At 44.4% G+C, this 22,719-nt stretch overlaps 1 protein-coding gene, 1 long non-coding RNA gene and 1 pseudogene across 13 annotated transcripts in view; 2 read left to right on the top strand and 1 right to left on the bottom strand.

The window, feature by feature from the left end:
• Positions 1–619: 619 nt before the first annotated feature.
• Positions 620–9,314, bottom strand: LOC140620064 (uncharacterized). Its single transcript, XR_012019804.1, has 2 exons — positions 9,204–9,314; positions 620–7,171 (listed from the first exon to the last, which is right to left on the bottom strand). It is a non-coding gene; the product is annotated as an uncharacterized lncRNA (long non-coding RNA).
• On the top strand, positions 2,283–2,396 carry LOC140623749 (U6 spliceosomal RNA; annotated as a pseudogene).
• ADD1 (adducin 1) overlaps positions 8,614–22,719 on the top strand; it is an 86,729-nt gene continuing 72,623 nt past the window's right edge. For 10 of the 12 annotated variants that reach the window (XM_072803774.1, XM_072803773.1, XM_072803772.1 and 7 more), the window contains exon 1: positions 8,614–8,781. The gene's annotated coding sequence lies outside the window, so the exon portion shown is untranslated. Of the gene's footprint in view, positions 8,782–8,936; positions 9,020–9,145; positions 9,270–22,719 lie in introns of those variants that run through there. The other 2 variants (XM_072803788.1, XM_072803771.1) reach the window with 2 other exon arrangements.

The raw sequence follows: 22,719 nt of genomic DNA, 5'->3' as shown, positions 1-22,719 counted from the left end.
CGACACAGTGCTCAATCCCAGGACCCCAAGATCATGACCTGAGCCGAAGGCAGACGCTTAACCAACTGAGACACCCTAGTGCCCATGGATGGAGAGTCTTGAGACACAGAGCAGATCCCAAACCATCTTCCTTCAGACCTTCCTTTGCTCCTCACAAATCCTTGAAGGTTGCCTAACATCCCCCTCTGGCTTCAGCTCTGGTCATGCTCAGCCGCTTAGAGCAGAAGCACACTCCTTTTTCGTTTTATTTCCTGTACAGCAAAACACACATTTAGAAAAATGAGCAAAGCACAAATGTGCAGCCTAAAAAGTTGCTATGACTTGAACATTTTTATTATCCTACCAAGGATCTCCAGCCCCCGTGTGCCCTACCCATCACAGCACTGCCCCTCCTGTGTCACCAGCAACCCCTGCTGGGGCTTTGGGGAGGTTCCTGTTCTTGTTTTGCTATAAAGCCTTCACCACTTAATTATACATCCATCACAGTGGTTTCCTGTTTTTGTATTTTATGTGAATGGAATCATAGATGAAAGCTTTGACACCTGGCTTCTTTTGCTCATCATGTCTTTGAGACCCATTCCTCCTTTCCCTTACCTTCTCCACTTTTGGATTGAGCAGCTTTTTTTTTTTTTTTTTTTTTAATTTTAAAGTCATTCTACTTTCCTCTTCTAATTGGAAAGTTATACAGTCTATTTCTGTTCTCACCTGAGTCTAGAGGAACAAATATTTTTACCCTCTTAGACAACATAAGGACTTCTGGTGACTTTGGCACCATCGATCTCCTTCAATACCTGATATCATTGTATGTATCTAATTCTGTATTGTTGTTGTTATTTAACTCCCATCCAAAAGGAAAGAAGGAAGGAAGGAGAAGGAGAAAGAAAGAAAGAAAAAGAAACAACTCCCATCCAAGACAGTGTTTCTTAATTTTTTTTTTTTTTTAATTCATGTGCAACACAGAGAGAAACAGAGAGTCAGAGACATAGGCAGAGGGAGAAGCAGGCTCCATGCAGGGAGCCCGACGTGGAACTCGATCCCAGGTCTCCAGGATCACGCCCTGGGCTGCAGGCGGTGCCAAACCGCTGCACCACCGGGGCTGCCCTTTTTTTTTTAAATTTTTAAAAAATTTATATATATATATATATTTTTATTTATCAAGACAGTGTTTCTTCCCCCCCCCCCCTTGAAAAAGGAAGGGGTATTTTAATAGTATTAAAACTTTTGCAGGATGCCTGAGTGGCTCAGTGGTTGAGCCTCTGCCTTCAGCTCAGGGCATGATCCCAGGATCCAGGATCGAGTCCAACATTGGGCTCCCTGCATGGAGCCTGCTTCTCCATCTGCCTATGTCTGCGCCTCTCTCTCTCTCTCTCTCATGAATAAAAAAATCTTAAAAAAAATAAAACTTTTTTATTGGGGCACCTGTGTGGCCCAGTTGGTTAAGCATCCAACTCTTGGTTTTGGCTCAGGTTGTGATCTCAAGGTTATGAGACTCATCATGCTCACTGGAGAGTCTGCTTGAGAGTCTCTCACTGCCCCTCCCCCACTGCAAAGAATTAAATCTTAAAACTCTTTTATTATGCTAAAATATATGTAATATGAACTTTACCATTTTAGGGGCACCTAAGGGACTCAGTTGGTTAAGCATCTGCCGTTGGCTCAGGTTATGATCCTGGCATCCTGGGATCGAGCCTCACATCAGACTCCCTGCTCTGCAGAGTCTGTTTCTCTGTCCTCTTGTTCTTGCACTCTCACTTTCTCTCCCCTCTCAAGTAAATTAATAAAATCTTTAAAAAATAATAAATGGCCTTTTTAAAAAATTTTTACTTATTTATGATAGTCACACACAGAGAGAGAGAGAGGCAGAGACACAGGCAGAGGGAGAAGCAGGCGGGAGCCCGATGTGGGATTCGATCCCGGGTCTTCAGGATTGCACCCTAGGCCAAAGGCAGGCGCTAAGCCTCTGCGCCACCCAGGGATCCCTAAATGGCCTTTAAAAACTTACCATTTTAAATGTACGATTCTGTGGCATTCAGTATATTCTCATTACTGGGAATCATCACTACCATCTATCCTTTGAACTCTTGCTCCTGTAAAGCAGAAACTGTCCCCATTAAACAGCTCCCCATTCTCCCTACTCTAGGCCCTGGTGCCCACTATTCTATTTTGTCTCTGAATTTAATGATTCTGACACATAGTTGGGCAGTAAGCTCAGTTGGTTAGAGTGCGATGCTAATAACACCAGGGTCGAGGGTTCACTCCCTGTACAGGCCAGTACTTCATCTGTGCCCACTTGAGTAGCACATGTACTAAAATTGGAATGATACAGAGATTAGCATGGCCCCTGCACAAGGATGAATGTCACTACTCTGGGAACCTCATGCAGGTGGCATTGTCTTGTCCTTTTCTGTCTGGCCTATCTCACTCAGCATAGTGTCTTTAAGATTCATCCACATTATAGTAGGTGTCAGGAATTCCTTCCTTGTTTTAGAGAGAGAGAGAGAAAGCATGCGCACACATGCGGGGGCAGAGGTAGGGGGAGACAGAGAATCCTAAGTAGGCCCCATGCCTGGCACAGAGCCCCATGTAGGGCTCAAGCTTATGACCCTAAGATCATGACTCGAGCAGAAATCAAGAGTCGGATGCTTAACCGACTGAACTACCCAGATGCCCTAGATTTCCTTCCTTTTAAAGGCTGAATAAGATTCCACTGTATGGATGGACCACATTTTTTTTTTAATATTTTATTTATTTATTCATGAGAGACACGGAGAGAGAGACAGACAGAGACACAGGCAGAGGGAGAAGCAGGCTCCATGCAAGGAGCCCGATGTGGGACTCGATCCCGGGTCTCCAGGATCAGGCCGTGGGCCGAAGGCAGACGCTCAACTGCTGAGCCACCCAGGCGTCCCTGGACCACATTGTTTATCCATTCATCTGACAGTGGACATTTGAGTTGCTTTCATCTTTTGGTTATTGTTAATAATGCTGCCATAGACATGGATGTATAAAATATCTGTTTGTCTCTGTTTTTATTGTTTGGAGTATATACCTCAAAGTGGAATTGCTGGGTCACATGGTAATTCTCCATTTACTTTTTTGAAGAACCAACAGAGTTTTCCACTGTGGCTGCACCATTTCACATTCTTACCATCAATGCACAAGGTTCTAATTTCTCCACATCCTGGTCAACTTATTCTTTTCTTTTGTTTTATTGTAGCAGTCCTAATGGGTGTTAAGTGGTATCTCATGGTTTTGATTTTGATTTGCAGTTCCTCAAAGATCAGTGATATTAAGCATCTTTTTATGTGTTTATTGGCCATCTACATATCTTTTTTTTTTAACATTTTATTTATTTATTCATGAGAGACACAGAAGGAGAGAGAGGCAGAGACACAGGCAGAGGGAGAAGCAGGCTTCAAGCAGGGAGCCCGACGTGGTCTCCAGGATCACACCCTAGGCTGAAGCCTGCGCTAAACCGCTGAGCCACCAGGGCTCTCCGCCATCTACATATCTTTGGAAAAATGTTCAAGTCCTTTGCCGATTTCTTAACTAGATTGTTTGCTTTCTTGGTGTTGTCATAGACAGTATTATTTATTTATTTAAAGATTTTATTTATTTATTCATGAGAGAGAGAGAAAGAGAGACAGGCAGAGGGAGAAGCAGGCTCCATGCAGGAAGCCCAACGTGGTATTCGATCCTGGGACTCCAGGATCACACCCTGAGCCAAAGGCAGACACTTAACCTCTGAGCCACCCAGGCATCCCTAGACAGTATTTTTATCATTTTTATTTATTTATTTTTATTTTTATTTTTTATACAGTATTTTTATTTTTTATGGTTTTCTTTTTTTTTTTTTTTAATTTATTTATGATAGGCACACAGTGAGAGAGAGAGAGGCAGAGACACAGGCAGAGGGAGAAGCAGGCTCCATGCACCGGGAGCCCGATGTGGGATTCGATCCCGGGTCTCCAGGATTGCGCCCTGGGCCAAAGGCAGGCGCCAAACCGCTGCGCCACCCAGGGATCCCTATACAGTATTTTTAATATGTAATTTTCTTAGATTGGATTCTTTAGGAGCAAAACCTGAAATGGAGATTTTGTGCAAGTGATTTATAGAGGGAATGTTCTCAGGATAAGCTGAATGGAGGAATCAGGATAGGTTGAAGTAAAAGGAAAAAAACAAAGGATGGAAGTGGTCTTGGCTGGAGTCTAGCTTTAGCGGATCCCACAGGAAGCTCTGGAGTATGAATTGTCCCACAGGTGGTCCTGCCTTGAGGTCAAGGCACCAGCCTCATGGGCCCCAGGATCAGCAAGAAATTGGCGCTCCAAGTAGAGAGATGATCTCCTGGGCTAGGGCCATTAGCCGTTAACATTCACAGCACTCAGGCAGGGCCCACTCCTAGCTCCAAGCCAGAAAGAGCATCTGGGTAGGGCCCCACCAGTGACCACCAAGTCTATCCCTTGAACTGCTCACATCTACTTCTTCCTCACATTAAGTTCAATCTATTCAGACACAAATTCTGCAGTATTCTAATGGGTCACAGTATCTGGGGGAACTTGTGAGAAATGGGTAGAGGATGAACTGCAGTTTACCTCCAGGCCACAAATCCTACTGAACATCTTCCTTTTCTGCCTCCCATTCTGGATTTCTTCACAGCTCACACTTTGGCTTTCCTAGATTGTTCATGCCTGGGGGCTGAGCTCCTGGGAGGGCATGTTGCCATTCTTGCTTATTTATGGTTACCGGGTGTGGGAGCACCAAAACATTCCCATTCCCCTGAATGCCTGCTCTGATTGCCTGAGCACACCATACACATTCCTGCCTGCCCCCATCATGTGGCAGGTAGCCCTACATACTCCCAGTGATGAAGGTCAGTTATCCCTGGCAATACAGTTACTCCCTTCTCTGCCCACTGATCTACTAGCACGAGTTGTCCCACTTGATCAGGGGCAGTCATAGTTTCAACATGATTATGACCCCTGGTAGAAATGTCCTCTTAGGTGACTTCTAGGATCAAGGGGCTCACATGTTGCAGAACAGGAAGCACAAATTCCTCAAGCAGGTCACTGGGTATTGTACATATTAGGGACACAGCATAAAGTGGTTATTGATACAGTGTATATACTGCTTCCTGGAGGCTAGCATTCCACCTCCCAGGTGTCATCTCCAAGTTGTAGCCTCATCTGAATCTCCATGTGGATAGCCCTTCATTCTACCAGCAACTTCTGAATGGTGCATATTTGGTCAGAATGGTGGGTTCCTGGTAATATGCCCATTGCCATACCTACTATGCCATAATGCAGGTCCTTTGGTCACTAGGCAGTTATGTGGGATTCCACGTCAGCCAATCAGACACCTCGTGAGCTCTTGATAGTAGCGCTGAAGTATTGCAGCAGAAAAGGCAAACCCACATCCAGATACATGGCAGTCTTGGTGAACATGAGTTATTGCTCTTTCTAGAATAGAAGGGATCCAGTGCAATCAACTTGCCAAAAGTAGCTAGTTGGCTCCTGCAGGGAGCTCAGTCTTGGTTTCTGATGGTGTCAGGTTACATTTGGCAGTGGCAGTAGCTGGGTCATCCTTGGTTAGAAGGAGCCCATGCTTTTGGGCTCATGCATAGATAGCTTCCACTCTGCTACCACGACTACTTCATTGGGGAGACTAATGTGCCAGCACTACGGGGACAAGAGGGCAGAGCCTGGCTTATGCTCATTAGTCAGTCCATTCTATAGGCTTGGTTGTATAGAGCCTCTGTGGTGGATGCTCACTGGTGAACATTAACATACAATACAAAGATCTTCACTCTCTGTACCAATTCCCATAGGCCTGCCAACATGCCTTGTCCTCAGACCTTTTTATCTCTGAACTTTCAATTTTTTTTTTATTTAATTTTTTTTTTATTTATTTATGATAGTTACAGAGAGAGAGAGAGAGAGAGGCAGAGACACAGGCAGAGGGAGAAGCAGGCTCCATGCACCGGGAGCCCGATGTGGGATTCGATCCCGGGTCTCCAGGATCGCGCCCTGGGCCAAAGGCAGGCGCCAAACCGCTGCGCCACCCAGGGATCCCTATCTCTGAACTTTCAGATTGCTCCTTTCAGGGTCCCAACAGGCCAACTAAGCCATGTACCACTGTCTATGAGTTCAGGCTACATTTCCTGCCACACAAAGTGAATGGCCAAGTTCACTGCCTGAAGCTTTGCCTATGGGGGTGACTGCCTCTCACCACTGTCTTTCAGGGAAGCTGCTGAATGGGGATACAGTGCAGCAGTAGACCATTTTCAGCCCATACCAACATATTGATCCAACCTTCCTATGAACCAAGCACTTGCTTTTTGCTCCTCTGTCACCATGTCCAGGGAATCCCTGAGACAATTGGTGATAGATGTTGGTGCTATAGTGGTAGGTGACAAAGGATCTGGACCACCTACATCTGCATCTACACGAAGCCTTCTTCTTCTTCTTCTTTTTTTTTTTTTTTTAAACATTTTATTTATTTATTTATGAGAGACACACAGAGAGAGAGAGAGAGAGGCAGAGACACAGGCAGAGGGAGAAGCAGGCTCCATGCAGGAAGCCTGATGTGGGACTCAATCCCAGGACTCCAGGATCATGCCCTGGGCCAAAGGCAGGCACCAAACCGCTGAGCCACCCAGGGATCCCTACACGAAGCCTTCTAATCCTGGATCTGCCCCTTAGATTATGATGTCTCTACCTGACTTTATGTTTTGGTAGCCTGATGGAAACAAGTGATGGGCAATTCTGGCCTCTGAGTCACTTCTGATGTCCCATGGAAACTTTCCATCTACCAGAGCCCAGTAGCAAGCCAGAAGTTACTTTTTGAGTTGCTTGATCTGTGAGTTTGTAGTTTCCATCAAATTTGAAAAGACATATCAGCTATTATATTTTCAAATAGTATTTGTCTTCTTCCCAACCCCTGCATCCATTTCCAGGGACTCCAATTACACATTAGGCCTCTTGAAGTTGTCCTACAGCTCACTGGTGTTCTGTTTGTTCTTTTTAGGCTCGTTTCTCTGTTTCATTTACTTTTTCTATGTCTTCCAGTTCACTTATTCTTTTGCTGTGTTTAATCTGCTGTTAGTCTCATTCAGTATATTTTCCATTTCTGATATATTTTCTTTTAGAAGCTCGATCTGAGTCTTTTTTGTCTACTAAAAAAAAAAAAAAAAAAAAAAAAGAGAGTTGTCAGTGTCCCTTCTTTCAAATCCTACTGAACATCTTCCTTTTCTACCTCCCATTCTGGATTTCTTCACAGCTCACATTAAGTTCAGTCCATTCAGACACAAATTCCCTGGCTCCCTTTCAAGAAGGGACACTGACAGCTCTCTCTCTCTTTTTTTTTTTTAGATGGGGGCGGGGGGGGGGGCAGAGGAAGGAGAGGGAGAGAAGCAGACTCCCAGATGAGCAAGGAGCCAGACCCAGGGCATGACCCTAAGCTCATGACTTGAGTTGAAATCAAGAGTCCCGTGCTCAACTGACTGAGCCACCCAGGCACCCACTTCACTGATAGCTCTTAAGTGCCAGGCCTTCTTCCTGGGCGCAAGGGAAACAAATGACTGATGTAGAATTGCAGAGTGTTGTCCAGAAGTGCTTGGAGATCAGAGGTCAGGGACCTATCCCTAGACAACATTCTTGACCTTTCTGTGGGCAAAGCCAAAGAGCTCCCTCCTGGGGAGGCCTGGGTTCCCTGCTGTGCTTCCCCCACCCAGCGCTGGGCCTCAGCTTCCTATGGTGTAAAGGGAACATGAAACCCTGCTTCTGTTTCCTGGGTCTCTTGGGGGCTCGGATGAAACAAGAGGGGGAAGAGGGTAGGGGCAGGTACTGGTGTGGTCTCTAGGCTGGCCTCCAGGTCACTGGCAGGTGGCCTGATCTTGCCAATGCCCAGGCCTAGACTCTACTACTGTACTGGTTCTGCAGAGGTGACCGGTGCTCGTTCATCCAGCACCGGCAGGCCAGGCCCTGGGCCCCAAGCAGCCACCCTGTCTTTGCGAAGCCTTATCGCCATCCACAGATCCCACTGCCCGGACTCCACCCTGGCTGCCAGTCCCAAACTCTGCAGTGACCCCGCCCGGCGAGGAGAGGGCCGGGCACAGGGTCCAGGAGTCCGCGTGCTGGAGGAGTGCTCAAGGTGGGCAGGGGGCGGCCCGGGCTCGGACGGCCCCTCTGGGCTGGAACGGGCGGTTTAGGACGCCCTGTAGCGCATCCCGGGCAGCGAGCCCGCAGAGGCCTCCGCTAGGGTCTGTCCAGCGGCCACGAGCGAGTGCACGCGCGGTTCTGGAAGAGCGGGCGCCGCTGGCCCCGCCGCCCAGGGGTGGCGGACCTTCCGCAGCGGGCGGGCGGCGGGCGGCGGGCGGCGGGCGGCGGGCGGCGCCACACCCAGAGGGATCCCCGCGGCCCGCGGCAGCAGCACGCAGGGCCTCTGCTCCTGCCCTCCCCCGCGCCGCCCGGGCCCCGCCCCCTCCGCGCCCCACCGCCCGGGGTCAGCCAATCGCAGGGCGCGTTGCTGGGCGGCGCGGGGCGGGCTGGGCCTACAGGGGGGCGCGTTGTTGGGCTGCAGCGCCGCAGGCCGCACCCAGCTCGGGCGGCGGGGGCAGCGCTGGAGGCTGAGGGGGCGGAGAGGCCGGGCGGGCCGGGGCTGCGGGCTAGGGAGCGCCCGGCGGACAGGGGGCGGAGCCGGAGCCGGAGCCGGAGCTGGAGCCGACGCGCGGCAGCCGCCCTCGGACCTGGGAGCCTGTGCGCTGCCCGCGATTCGCCCCCTGAGGTGAGGCCCGCGCGCGGGGGCGGCGGCGGCGGCGGGGCGCCGGGGGCCGCAGGCCGGTCCGTGGGGCCTGCAGCGGCGGCGCGGGAGGCCGGGCGGAGGCGGGCGGGGGCCGCGCGGGGCGGGGCGCTGGCGGGGGCGCGGGGCCGCGCTGGGAGGGGTGGTCGCCCCTCGGCCGGCGGCCGTGACCCGGCGCAGGCAGGACCGCTCCCCGCGGACCGTCGGCGGCGCGCGTTCCTCGGTGGGAGCGGCGGGGCGGCCGGCGGGGGGGGGCGGGGCGCGGCGGGGTCGCGAGCGGACGCCGGGGCAGCAGGTGCTGGCGGCCGCCGGGGCCTCGGCCTGCGGCTCCGGGCTCCGTGCGGCCCCCGCAGCGTCGCTGCCCGTGGGCTCTGGGCGTTTGAGGGCGGCAGTGCTGCCCGCCAGACCTGCGTGAAGACGGCGGCGGTTGTCCTGGAGCTTCTCGGCCATCCTCTCGCTCTTCTTTCGCTAAGGTTTTCTGGGGGAGGTGCCAGGGCTTCGTGCTTTCAACAGTTACTTTTGTTTGTACTCTTGTAATTCCCGGTTCAGGATGTGTTTGTAGGTGATTTGTGTTGGCTTCATGCACGCGTACCTTCCGATAAATACGTTGGCTAACCTGAAAGTGCTGGCAGTGTGGTAGGTGATTTTATGCCTAAAGGACATAAAGCAACTGGTGTATCCCTAAGAAGCGAAACACGTCTGAGAGCTGTATGCATTGTTGGTGAATGATTACGGAAAGATTGTTTGGGGTATATGTGGAAAGTGGATTGAAATCTTAATGGGGAGGGGTGCCTGGGTGGCTCGGTGGGTTCTTCCTCCGCCTTCGGCTCAGGTCAGGATCCCGGGGTCCTGGGCTTGAGCTCCCCGCACGCTGGGGGCTTCTCCCTCTGCCTCTCCCCTTGTTTGTGCTCCCCACCCCCTCCCAACAAATAAATGAAGTCTTAAAAAAAAAGAGAAATCTTAATGGGGAGAAGAAATAGGCTTGCTGAAAGGTGCGCGCTGTTTCCTTTGCAAAACATCAGTCCTGCGGAGTGGGAGTGGATGAGTAAGAGTTCAGCAGGCGCCGGGAGGGGAGCGCGCATCTGGCCTGGGGGGTGAGTGGTGTGAGGGTGCGATTGTAAAATTCAGTCTCCAGTTAATGGGCTGATGCTAGCAGTGTAGACATTATTTTTTAAAATCCGAAGTCATAATATACCCCTCGATTTCTGACTGTGGGGGAAAACTAGAATAGTAAAGGTGTTTTTTAAGGAAGTGAACGGTTTTGGCAGTTACAACTGCTTTTCAGAGTTTTGATGTGGTTTACAGCAGGTCAGCTGGTATGATTTGTTTTACCGCTTGTTGCTAGGTTTAGATTTTAGTCACACAGGCTCACTGAATGCCATGAATCTAAATTCTACCCAGTCTCCAAAAGATGGATAGTTTTCTTTCTAAAATACGATTTATACAGCTGACCATTTTTCCTTTAAGTCTTTGACATTACTTGATTCTGATAAGATTTTGTTTGGTGTTCAGCTTTGCGTTAACCGATTTTTACCACAAAAGCTGTTTCTTTAGATGATTATTAGTTTCCAGGTAGTTCTTTCAAATAGTCAAGTGTATTGTCTGAAAAGTAAATACTTGAAATGCTTTAAAACAGGTTGTTAAAAAAAAAAAATCACATATCCTATCAGTGTTAAAATTCACCTTGTCTCAATTTCGAACAGTTTGACAAAAAAAGGTATATTATAGGAAACTTAAGAGTACAGATTGACTTACTTACTTTACATGTTGTCATGTACATGTAGCGAGAAGGGTGCAATAAGTCCCTGTTTAATCTCATCCAGCTTCAGCTATTAACAGTTATTAACTCATAGCCAGTCTTTATCTGTATGCCCAAACCCAGATTTCATGTCATTTTAACTTAAATATTTCAGTGTGTATATCTACATACATTTAAAAAAAAGATAAACACAAATACGACTGTCACAAAAAATGAATAATTTCTCATTACCTTCAAATAACCAATGTTAAATTTTTCTGATTGTGTAGTAGTTTTTTGTTTGTTTTTTTGTTTTTTGGTAACAGTTTGTTTTTTTTGTTTTGTTTTTTTTTTTTAAATTTTTATTTATTTATGATAGTCACAGAGAGAGAGAGAAAGAGAGAGAGAGGCAGAGACACAGGCAGAGGGAGAAGCAGACTCCATGCACCGGGAGCCCGATGTGGGATTCGATCCCGGGTCTCCAGGATCGCGCCCTGGGCCAAAGGCAGGCGCCAAACCGCTGCGCCACCCAGGGATCCCCTTTTGGTAACAGTTTGAATCAGGATCCAAATGCTATTTGTACATTGTAACTTTTTTTTTTAAGATTTTTTTTTTTAATTCATTTATTCATGAGACACAGAGAGAGACCAAGAGAGAGTCAGAGACATATGCAGAGAGAGAAGCAGGCTCCATGCTGGGAGCCCGATGTGGGACCCTATCCCGGGTCTCCAGGATCACACCCTGGGTTGAAGGCAGCGCTAATCTGCTGAGCCACTCAGGCGTCCCTGTAACTTGTTTTAATCTGTGGGTCTGCCTCCATCTTTTGTCTTTCCTTGCAATTTATTTATTGATGAAACTCTGTGGTTTGTCCTGTGGAGTTACACACAGTCTGGATTTTATTCTGTATTGTAGTTTAACTACACAGAAATGAATGTGCATAGGTAGATAAATTTAAAGGTGTGATCAAATTGAGATTTGATTTATTTTTGGCAACAAAAACCTTAATAGGGTAGTAGGCAGGTAATGATTAGTAGTCTTTCTTCTTGTTAGCAGCCCTTGATGCTCAATGCCTCCAATCATTTTATTTCTTTATTCATTTATTTAATTTAGATAGAGAACGCAAGCAGGCAGGGGCAGAGGGAGAAAGAGAGAGACTCTTAGGAAGACTCCATGCTCAGTGTGGAGTCCCTCATGGGGCTTGATCCCACAACTTGAGCCAAAATCAAGAGTTGATTACTTAACTGAGCCATGCAGATGCCCCAGAGTCATTATTTTATTAGGCTTTGGGAAGTGATGATATTTTAATTCTATAACTTCATAATTTATTAGCTGGAATGCTTCTATAAAGAGAAATGTCCTGGGGTGTCCTGGGTGGTTGATTTCAGTTCAGGTCATGATCTTGGTTCTCTTGGGTTTTTGTTTTTTTTTTTTAAATCAAACATTACATTATTTTATTTTATTTTATTATTATTTTTTTTTATAAAAAGATTTTATTTATTCATGAGAGACACAGAGAGAGGCAGAGACATAGGCAGAGGGAGAGGCAGGCTTCCCGTGGGGAGCCGGATGCGGGACTCCATCCCAGGACCCCAGGATTATGCCCTGAGCCTAAGGCCGACACTTGACCACTGAGCCATCCAGGCGTCCCTGGGTTCTTGGGATTGAGCCCCGCTCGGGGCTCTGTGCTCAGTGGGCAGTCTTTGGAGATTCTCTCCTAATCTCTCTGCCCCTCCCCCTGCTCTCTCATGCAGGTATGTTCTCTCTCAAATAAATAAATAAATCTTTACAAAAAAAAAAAAAAAAAAAAGAAAAATGCTCCTTCCATAATTTGGTTACCCTGATTTTAGCTCTTTTGGGCAAAGTAGGCTAAATGGTTAATTTGTCTGCAGTATTCACTAGTTCTCAAAATGAGTTGGGATACTCTAAAAGTGGCTAGTGAGTTGTGTATGTGTTCGTGTCTTTGTGAACTGGTGGATTTAAACATATTTGATATGGTTCAGTCCACTGTAGGTATTATCCTTATTGATGCTTTGAACACAACTCTAAAAGTCTTTGATCTTTCTAGTGTGACAAACTGCACTAGGCTCCTCTTATACATTTTTTCCCCCGTTTTTAAAGATTTTATTTCTTCATGAGAGACACAGAGAGGCAGAGATATAGGCAGAGGGAGAGGCAGGCTCTCCATGGGGAGCCTGATGTGGGACTCCATCCCAGGACCCCAGGATTGTGTCCTGAGCCAAAGGCAGACATTCAACTGCTGAGCCAGGTGCCCCCTCTTGTACATTTTCTGTCCCAAGCCCTGGAATGATCCATTTCTCCAAGGGGCTTTGATTTCTTTTAATGAAAAATGACATTTAGTAATGACAGTCTGTACCCTGGGGTTGTTCAGTGTTTCTAGGTTGATCATTGTTTCTAGGTCTTCCCAGTGCACAGATAGATCTCAGGTCACTACACAGAGTTCTATCTAATCTTCTTCTTTTTTTTTTTTTTTATTTTAAGATTTTTATTTATTCATGAGAGACACAGAGGGGCTGAGGCAGAGGGAGAAGCAGGCTCCTTGTGGGGAGCCTGATGCGGGACTTGATCCCATGACCCTGGGATCACGACCTGAGCTGAAGGCAAACGCTTGACCACTGAACCACCAAGGTGCGCCTCTACTTAACCTTCTTGATCTTATGCCAGTATCTTTTTTTCTTCCAAGACAGACATCTTGATTCTAATTACTCATTTTTAAGGCTTTATTTATTTATTTGAGAGAGAGAGAGAAAGCGCGTGAGCTCACTGAGTTGGGGGGGGGGGGGACAGAGGGAGAGGGAGAAGCAGACTTCCTGCTGAGCAGGGAGCCCGACTGATTTGGGGCCTTGATTCCAGAATCCTGACCTCCTGACTTGAGCCAAAGGTGGACCCTTAACTGACTGAGCCACCCAGGCGCCCCTAATTACTTATTTTATCCTACACTGTACACATCTCAGCTTCAGAAGAATATGAAAACTATCATCAATTAATAAAAATTAATTTTTTTTGCATCCCCATTAGAGATAAAAAGTCAAATTACTGTGTTTTAAAGTCACTTAAAATAGTTACTCTGATTTTGCTGTTGGGTGCATAGGTTTCTGGGGGTTTTATCTTTCAGTATTTAGGGATTACTTTTTAAAAATTTGATAATTCTGTAAAATATTAAAAGGTTTTCAAAGTCAAATGTATGGAACAAGGTATAGTCAAGGAAGTCTTCTTTCCCTTAATTTTCACCTATGCCTCTTGTGGGTGACCTTTTTACATTTTAATTTTATGGTTACATTCAAACTTCCTCTTTATTAGATAGGTGGTAGTGTATTATACACATTTTTTCACCATACTTTAAAAGTTTTTTTTTTTTAATGTGGTAAAATACATACAATATAAAATTTGCCATCTTAACCATTTGTAAATGTATGGTTCACTGGTATTATATACAAGCACATTGTTCTGCAGCCATCACTACCATGATCCCAGGACCTTTTCATCTTGTGAAACTGGATCTTTGTGCCTAGTAAGCAATAACCCCACATTCTCTTCTGCTCCCAGCTCCTGTCTGTGTCCTATGATTTTAACTACTCTCTCATATAATTGGAACCATGTGGTGGTTGCCCTTTGGTGACTGGCTCATTTCACTGAGCATAACGTTGTCAAGGTTCATCCGTGTTGTAGCATGTGTCAGAACGTCCTTACTTTTGAAGACTTAATAATACTCTGTTATGTAGATATAGCACATAACTGGAAAACTGAATTTTTTGGTACATTTTAAGTTGGTGTGATGTCATACTAAAATTCTACTGAGAAGATTCTAGCCTTTTTTAAAAAAATATTTTATTTTTATTTATTTATTTGCAAGAGAGTGAATGAGAGAGAGAAGGAGCAGGGGGAGGGGCAGGGGCAGAGGGAGAAGCAGACAGGGAAGCTGAGCAGGGAGCCTGACGCAGGGCTCCATCCTGGGTTCCAGGATCATGACCTGAGCTGAAGGCAGACGCTTCACTGCTGGAGCCCCCCAGGTGCCCTGGTTCTAGCTTGCTTGCCTGCTTCCTTTCTTCCAAGATTTTATTTATTTATTCATGAGAGACACAGAGAGAGAGAGGCAGAGACATGGACAGAAGGAGAAGCAGGCCTCCCTGTGGGAAGCCCAAAGCAGGACTCAATCCCAGGATCCCCAAGATCATGCCCTGAGCTGAGGGCAGATGCTCAACCACTGAGCCACCCAGGCGTCCCTAGCCTTCTTTATTATGTGGTGGTTGACAGCTACCAGTAGTAAAGACTTCAGTTTTGCATTTTTCTTTTTTTTAAAAAATAGCTGCCATTTTAGCCCTTCAACTATAGCAGTACTGTTTTGGGTGGGTTTTAGCAATGTTCTTTTCTTTTCTTTTCTTTTCTTTTTTCTTTTCTTTTCAAGATTTTATTTATTCATGAGAGACAGAGAGAGAAAGGCAGAGACATAGGCAGAGAGAGAAGCGGGCTCCATGCAGGTACCCCGATGTGGACTTGATCCCAGGACTCCAGGATCACGCCCTGAGCCAAAGGCAGAGGCTCAACTGCTGAGCCACCCAGACGCCCTAGCAGTGTTATTTCTGAGATGAAATCGTCTAACTCACTGACACAGTGAGTCCTTTAATCAGTTATTTTTAAAAGGTTTTTTGAGAGAGAGAGCATGAGAGAGAGAGAAAGAGAACAAGTTGGGGGAGGGGCAGAGGGAGAGGGAGAAGCAGACTCCCCACTGAGCAGGGAGCCCTACGTGGGTTTGGATCCCAGGACTCTGAGCTCATCACCTGAGCTAAAAGCAGACACTTCACCAATGGAGCCACCCAGATTCCCCATTAATCAATTCATTAACATTACATTTTAGTAATCTGTTTTTTCTCATGTTAACTGGTATTTTTTCACCCATTATCTCTGTAGGTGTTCATTGAACTCTGAGATATTTAAGATTTGCAGTCTAAAATATTAGACCTATAGAATTTAAGTGTGTGAAAAACAGTGCCTGTAGTCATAGTTATTAATGATGTTTTGTCAGAATCAGTTTTGTCAATTTTACCTTCATAATACATCCTAAAGCAGACCTTCAGTCCCTTCTCCACTGTCACCACCTGGGACCCAGCAATTATCACATCTCCCTTGAACTTGCACAGCAGGCTCCACCTGGTTTCCCTGAGTCCTTCGTACCCATTCTCTACCTTTCAACCAGGGTGATTTACACAGAAGATAAATTAGATCATGTTCTGTCTTGCTTAAAACCTTTCAAGACTGATAAAAGTGGTCACCTCTAGGCACAGGGAACTGTGTGGCTAGGGAATGGGGTGGGAGGAGAATTTGTTTTCACTGTATAAGCTTATTTATCTTTGGATATATGTTTCAGGTCATGTAGTTGGATTATGTACTCAGAATAAGATAGTCATCTCACAAAGAAATAAAAACCCAGTGACTTCGTGTTATATTTAATGACAGAATCCAAATTTCTTGATCTCCAAGTTCACTTTCTACCATTTTTCCACTTGCTCACTTATGCTGCATTTACAATGGTTTTCCTGGAACCTAGCTCTTGGAATTTGGGAATCGTACATTGATCCCTTGCCTAGAGTGAACACTTATACCACTCTGCATGGCCAGCTTCTCTTTTAGGCTCTTCTTAAATGTCTCTTAAAGAGACTCTCCTTATCTGCCCTCTGTCAAATGGGTTTCTCTTGTTATTTGCTAACTTAGACACTTCTGGTGTCCTTCATTTTTAATGATTTAGTTATGTGTTTACTCTTGTTTTTTCTTCCACAGTAATGATGCTTCATGAAGGTGGAGAGCATATTTATCCACTGTTTAAGCTGGCTCCTTTGTGTTTTTGCTAGAATGAGTTCTTAGTTATAGACGAGACCATGACACTTCCCTGCCTAGAGCTTTTCAGCGACTCCCCCTAGTCCATACATTCCGAGCTCCTGGAGCAGACTTCAAGGTTTGGCCTCTTCTCATATGTATCTCCATTTTCTTCTCTTACAACACTTTGGTCTTGCTTCCCACTGTGTTCTGAGCATGGTAACCTGGCACACAGTATGTGCCCAGTAAATATTTGTGGAATGAATGATTTTAAGACTCAGTCTGTTTAAGTCTTTGGGAAATTAAGTCACACTCTTGGGAAAAGGTTAGCTAAAAATATGAGTTCATAAGCTTCAGGGAAGGCTACATAAAGAAGGTAGAGTTTAAACTTATCCTTAAAAAGTGGGTATGGTGGGTAAAGGGGAAAGTACCATTCTGTGAAGGAGAAATGGGAGTATATGTGTGTGTGTTTTAAACATTTTATTTATTCATTTTAGAGAGAGCATGAGTGAGAGGGGTAGAGAGAGAGAATCTCAAGCAGAGTCCACGCTGAATGCAGATCCTGCTGAGTGCAGAGCCCAATGTGGGGCTCAGTCCCAGGACCTTGAGATCATCACATGAGCTGAAACCAAGAGTCAGGCGATTAAGCGAGAGCACCACCAAGGCGCTTCAGAAATATTTTTTAAAGACTAAATTTTTTGTAACCATGTTTTATGGCAGTGAGAGTACACATGCAAATCGGTGTGGGGGAGGGGCAGAGGGAGGGAATCCCAAGCAGATTCCCTGCTGAGCACAGAGCCCTGCTGTGGGGGCATGACCTGAACCAAAATCAAGAGTCAGCCACTTAACTGACTGAGCCATCCAGTTTCTCCGATTATCTTTTTTCTCAGTTGAAAAAAACTGAAGTGGTTGCCAAGGTCATATAGTTAGGTGATGGAGCTGGGATTGAGACCAAGGCTGTCTGACTCCATAGATGATGCTCTTAGCCACAGGCTATGCTACCTGCCTTCTCCATACTTGCTCAATCCTAACACTTTAGGCACTTGATTGTAGTGATTGGTTCTGGTCTTCCCCAGGAGGGTAAGAGCTGTATTCCCTGAGTCTAGCACAATGCTTGGCACAGAGCAGATCCTTAAGACATAGTTACTGCATGAATGATCTTCAGTTATATTTTATTTATTTTATTTTTTTAAATATTTATTTTATTTAAGATTTATTTATTTATTCATTCAGAGAGAGCGAAGAGAGAGGCAGAGACACAGGCAGAGGGAGAAGAGGCTCCCTGCAGGAAGCCCGATGTGGGACTCAATCCCGGGTCTCCAGGATCACACCCTGGGCTGCAGGAGGCGCTAGACCGCTGCGCCACCGGGGCTGCCCTTCAGTTACATTTTAAAAGCTTAGTTGTGAGGAATAATGTTCATGGCAAATTGTTCAAGATGGTGTGGCCCATCTGTTTTCTTAAAGCAGTGGTTGGCAAACCTTCTGTAAAGGGCCAGATAATAGACATTTCAAGTTTTGAGAGTTGTAGGGTCTCTGTTGCAACTCCTGAGCTCTGCAGCTGTCACAGGAAGCAGCCATAAGTGATAGGCAAATGGATGTGCATGACTGTTCCAATAAAGTAGTCTTTGTGGACATTGAAATTTGAATTGATTTCCAGGTCTATTATCTACTGTTATTTATGTTTAATATTGTTATTTTTTCAAACTTTAAATATTAATCTTAGCTTGTGGCCCTTATAAAACCATTTGGCCTGGCAGGTGGTCATCATTTGCTGATTTCCGCCCAAAGAATAAATTTTATCATTAGATCAAAATAGACCTCTCTCTGGAACTGAATTGTTTTGTCTGCCAGTGCCCTTTGTTCTCTTGCGCCGTACTTTGGTGTCCATTAAGGAGCATGTAGAAGAGACAGTGTTCTGAAACTCGGTGTCATATTGGTTGTAGGGCAGTTGTTGGGAGCCTTGTCCATTATAATAAGTGGAAGAAAAGACTGTCCTTTATTTTCATTAAGAAATCTACTTTATTTTTCTTTGAGTAGAATTCTCTGCTTCATCATTCTAGCTCTATCCCAGAATGAACTTTTGTATTTTGTTTTTCCTTTAGCTTCATATATTTCAGGTGTGGGTTAATAGAAAGCTATATGGAGTGAGAAAGACTTGGTTACACCTAGCTGTGTGATTTTCTTTGCCAAATTAACCTTGTGTCTTGAATTGTAAAAGAGGAGGACATCTTTCCTGCCTCACATTTGGCATATTTATGGGGTTAGGTATAATGTAAGTGAACTGGGAGCACTTTACCTGGCCCAGAGGTTACTGTGGATTCTCTTAGGTGCACTCCCAACAGATACTTAGGGCTTTTGGGTCTATGACATTGTACTAAGAAAGCAGATGCTCGTATACTACATCTGATTTAACCAGATGAGATGCTGGTGTTTCAGAAAAAGAAATGTTTGCAATTCGAAGGTGCTATTGCCACAGAAGTTTGGTACACATAAGTATAGATGTGAGCCAGCAGGTTCAGAGCTCAAAACCTTTGGGCTAACTCTTAAGTTTTATTTTTTCAAAAGGTGTTGCTTCACTCTCTTTTTGCTGCATCATTTCCTCCAAGAATCTGCTGTCATCTTAAGTTTTGTTTTTTTATATGATGTGTTCTTTTTCTCTGGATGCTTTTAAGACTTCCTTGTCACTGGTTTTGAGCAGCTTTTTTTCTTTTTTTTTAAGATTTTTATTTATTTTAGAGCACGAGGGGAGGAACACAGTGAGTGGGAGAGAATCTCAAGCAGACTCCACACTAAGCATGGAGCCCCAAACAGTTTTATTTTGATGTGCCTTTGTGTGCATGTTTCTTGTACTTGTGGGATTCATTGAGCTTTTTCTTGGATCTATGGATTTATAATGTTCATCAAATTTGGGGAAATTTTGGGTGTTGTTTTTCACATATTTTCCTGTTCCTTCTCCATGTCCTCTGCTTTGAGGGCTTTGGTACCATGTATTTTAGACCATGAAAAGTTGTCCCACAGCTAACTGATACTCCTTTATTTGTCTTTTTTCTGTAGGTTTCATTTTGGATAGTCTTTATACTGTATCTTCACATTCACTGTTTTTTTTTTTCTTCTGCAATGTTCAATCTGCTGTTGTTCTTGTTTAGTGTAATTTTTCATATTAGACATCCTGGCTTTCATCTTTACAAGTTCTATTTGTGTCCTTTAAAAAAAAATATTTCTGTATTTGACAGAGCAGGGAGCCCAATGTGGGACTTGATGCCAGGACCCTGGGATCATGACATGAGGTGAAGTCGGATGCTTCACCCACTGAGCCACCCCTGTGCTTCCTATTTGTATCATTTTTATATCTTCCATTTCTCTACTTAAGGTTTTGAAAATATAGAATATATTTGTACCAACTGTTTTAATGACCTTGTCTGCTATTTTTAACTTCTCTTTCAGTTCTGGGTTAGTTTTGATTGATTTATCTCCTCAGTCAGGGTTATATTTTCCTGCACTTTGCTTGTTGGATTTTTTTTTTTTATTGGATACCAGGCATTGTAAATTTTATTATACGTTGTTCTGTTATTTTTTATTTTTTAAATTTTATTTATTTTTTTGTTCTGTTTTGAATAGTTATTTAAGTATTCTTGATGTTCTGTTACATTAGCAACAGGACTTTAAAATTTTCCTTGGTGAAAAATTGGTGAATTGTGACATTTTCTTTTTATGTAAATTAAGTTCTCAGCTTTCTTGAGAATCTAAATTCACTAAAAAAAACCCCTACTTACCTGTGAGTCCTATATTTTTTGTTTTTATTTTCCTCCATGCTTTGGGAAGTTATTTTGGCAAGTGGTAAGCATGTCCTTTTTTAAATTCCCTATCTTTTAAAGGTTTTCAAAACTGAATCCAAGATTTGGTTAGTAACAGAGGTAAATATGCTAATAAACCTTTAGTTTGGTCGTGCTTACTGGCTATCACATGTCTCCTTAAAGTAGTTAGGAATCTGAACATAGTATAACATTAAACTTTAATAGAACTGTTTAATAGTTAATACTTATTCTGACCTACATGTAGGAAATGTGAGTTGGAGAAAATGAAGGCAAGCAAGTTTAATTCATTTTGCCCTTTGTGCTTTATTTATTCCAGAAGTACCTTTTTAAACAACTGTTATGACTAATGTACATTGTTTCTCATAGCTGAAAAGTGTTCAGTGTATTTTGACACTTTAGTTTAAAAGTGTTCAGTGTATTTTGACAAGGTGTTTTTTTTTTTTAAGATTTTTATTTATTTATTCATAGAGACAGAGAGAGAGAGAGGCAGAGACACAGGCAGAGGGAGAAGCAGGCACCATACAGAGAGCCTGATGTGGGACTGGATCCCTATCCCGGGTCTCCAGGATCACGCCGTGGGCTGCAGGCGGGGCTGCCCACAAGGTGTTTTTTTTTTTTTTTTTTTTTTTTTTTTAATGGGTTTATGTTACATAGGGAGGACATAGCAATTTAAATACAGTGGGACTTGTCTGTAGGACACTTAGCTTTTATTTTTATTATTTATTTATTTTTAAAAGATTTTATTTGTTCATGAGAGACAGAGAGAGAGAGAGAGAGAGAGAGAGGCAGAGACATAGGCAGAGAGAGAGAAGCAGGCTCCCTGCAGAGAGAGCCTGATGCGGGGACTTGACCCCAGGACCCCAGGATCACGATCTGAGCTGAAGGCAGATGCTCAACTACTGAGCCACTCAGGCGTCCTGACACTTAGCTTTTAACAATGCCTTCAAAACCCACTTTGCCAGGATAAAATAACAACAGTAATATTTAAAAATGTTATTTTGCAAACATATTTCCTGTTCTATAACTTTTACTAACTTGCATATCAGTCCCACCTCTTCACGTGTACTTAGTGAGCACCTGTTTTATAATGGGTGTTGTTCTAGGTAGGCCCAGTGGGTGGAGATACATTCTCCATTTCGGGAACTTCTGTTCTAGAATGAGAGATGAGGAATAGGGATGCCTGGGTGGGTCAGTGGTTGAGTGTCTGCCTTTGGCTTAGGGCGTGAGCCTGGGGTCCAGGGATCAAGTCCTGCATTGGTCTCCCTACAGGGAGCCTGCTTCTCCCTCTGCCTATGTCTCTACCTCTCTCTCTGTGTCTCTTATGAATAAATAAATAAAATCTTAAAAAAAAAGAGATGAGGAATAAACATTAAGTTAGGTAGTAGTAACTGCCCTGAAGATGGGAGGCATGAGGAAATGGAGTTTGATGTAAGCAGGATCTATTTCAAATAGAGAACTGGGTTGACTGAGGAGACATTTGATCAGAGATGAAATCTGTGTGTATCCGAGAGCTGATGTTTGGGCAGTGGCAGTGGAGATCCATCTCACTGCCTGTGCTTTCTTGTTGCCCATTGGTGGCAGATATTGAGGGGCCAGGCCCTCCACCGGGGTGTCTGGGAAATAAGCCCTTGTGGGCTATGAGCTAGATGAGAAGATAGCACAAAATGGATGCTGTTGCTCTGTGTCAGCCTAATGCCTGTTACTGGGGGGTGTAGGTGTCAAACTGAATTTTTATTTTTTTTGGCGGGGAGCTCATCTAATAACAGCAACAGTAAAATTATTATTATAATAATAGTGTCATGATTGTGTAATCATTAAATTATAGCAGTGGCCACAGGTAACTTTTATTGAGGACTGTATTGAAGTATTGTGTTCTACTTTGCAGATGTGGACTTGCCTGAGAGTGCACAGCCAGAATGGTGGTTTACACTTATATCTCCTTTAAGAAATAGTTACACTTAGTGCGGCGCCTGGCTGGCTTACTTGGTAGCAGGCAGTCCTTGATCCTGAGGTGGTGAGTTTAAGCCCCATGTTGGGCATAGAGCTCATTTAAAAAAAAAAAAAAAAGCACAAGAAGTAAGTTACAGAAAATTTAATAACTATATGGAAAAAAAAGTCACAAATAGTGATTTTGATTTTGCTCCCCCTTAATAAATACATCTTTGGAGAATCCTCAATATCAGCACACAGATACTATGTTCCTTAGCAGTCTCAAGTGTCCCATTTTACAGGTATACTATTATTTAATCACTTCTGTATTGATAGGTATTTGTTTTCAGAATTTTACTGTTATAAACTGTTTCAGTGAATATTCTTGGCATCTCCATCTTTGGGCGCTATGAAGTAAGTATATTTGTAGATCTGTTCTAAGGAATGAATTGCCTGGTCCAAAGATGTTTGCACTTTAGTTTCCGTAGCTGTTTACAAATTACCCTCCCGAGAAGTTATACCAATTTATACTCCCATCAGCCATGTGATTTCCCCAAATAAGGAAGTGTTTACATGTACCATGGAAGTAAGAATGGGCTTATGTTACACAGT

Source organism: Canis lupus, chromosome 2 (genome assembly GCF_048164855.1).
Source record: "Canis lupus baileyi chromosome 2, mCanLup2.hap1, whole genome shotgun sequence".
NCBI lineage: Eukaryota > Metazoa > Chordata > Mammalia > Carnivora > Canidae > Canis > Canis lupus.
Note: the sequence above shows the minus strand (reverse complement) of the source record. Positions and strands in the feature narration are given on the sequence as shown.